Here is a 1,215-nt window from a genome sequence, read left to right as displayed (position 1 = left end):
AGAATCAACCACCAGGGAAGATGGCCACGCTGCAATGCCTTCTCCTCCATTCTCCTCTTGGAATTTTGGGCATACACACACACACACACACACACACACACACACACACACACATCTGGCGTAAATTTAAGCCACCAGGTCCAGGACTCGAACTGCGGTCAACTACGTGGGAGTCCAACAACATAACCATTATGCCATCTACTGGTCCCCAAACTATACATTTTAAATAGGCATAGTATACATATGCTCATACAATGTCTTTCAGTTATACTTCAATACAATTAAAAGGGAGAGCTAATTAAATTGATCTGTAAACACCAACATGGAAGGAAGTTTACCATATACTGTTGAATTAAGAAAGCAAATTGCAGTGCCCCCAACATGGCTTTATAGTCCAAGTCCTACCCAAATCAGGTGGAAGAAATGGTGGGTCTAGGTGGGGCTGCTGGCCATGCCTGCACATCCCACCTCCTCAGCCTTCCCCTGCTCTTCATTCCTAAGAGTTTTCAAGCAAATTTTTTACCTACAAGGGACTACGCATCTTTTACCAAAACTCCATGGGTGTGGTTGGAAGTCCAGAAACCAGTGTGCTTCTACCCGGCTACCCAACATTCAGCTATGACTGGTACAAGATTTGGGAAGATCTGACTCTGAGGGTTCATCAAGTAGTTACCCTTGATTTCTTAGGCTTTGACTTCTGTGACAAACTGAGACCCATCACTACACCATATTTGAGCAGGCCAGCATCGTGGAAGATTTTTGCAGCATCTGAGGCTCCAAAACTGCATAATCAACCTCCTGCCTTGTGACTATGGATATATCATTGCTCAGGAGCTGCTCTGTTGGTACAAGCAGAACTGTTCTACTTAGCTTACCATGAAGAGGCTTTGTGTGTCAAACACAGGTATCTCCCCTGAGATTCTCCATCCACTTCTTCTCAGAAAGTTACTCAAAGGTGGAAGTGTGCTGTCACACATCCTCACTTGCTTGATGATCTTGTGTGTATTCTCTCAAGGTCTTACCCAGTCTTTGGGACATACACGTGACCCTCTGAGAGTGAGCTGTTGGACATGTGGGCATGGATCCACAGCAATGACTGGAACTTGGTCATCCACAGTCTTTTTTTTCTTTTGTTAGAGGAAGATTTTTGCTATAGAGTGCATGTGCTAACTGGAAACACAGAGACAGAGATAGGAAAAAAATGAGAAATCACCC

The 1,215-nt window shown here is 44.4% G+C and overlaps 1 pseudogene; it reads left to right on the top strand.

Annotated features, from left to right (window-relative positions):
* Positions 1-322: 322 nt before the first annotated feature.
* The window catches only part of LOC102477437 (mesoderm-specific transcript homolog protein pseudogene), a 3,172-nt pseudogene continuing 2,279 nt past the window's right edge, over positions 323-1,215 (top strand).

Source organism: Tupaia chinensis, unplaced genomic scaffold (assembly GCF_000334495.1).
Source record: "Tupaia chinensis unplaced genomic scaffold, TupChi_1.0 Scaffold144262_1, whole genome shotgun sequence".
NCBI lineage: Eukaryota > Metazoa > Chordata > Mammalia > Scandentia > Tupaiidae > Tupaia > Tupaia belangeri.
Note: the sequence above shows the minus strand (reverse complement) of the source record. Positions and strands in the feature narration are given on the sequence as shown.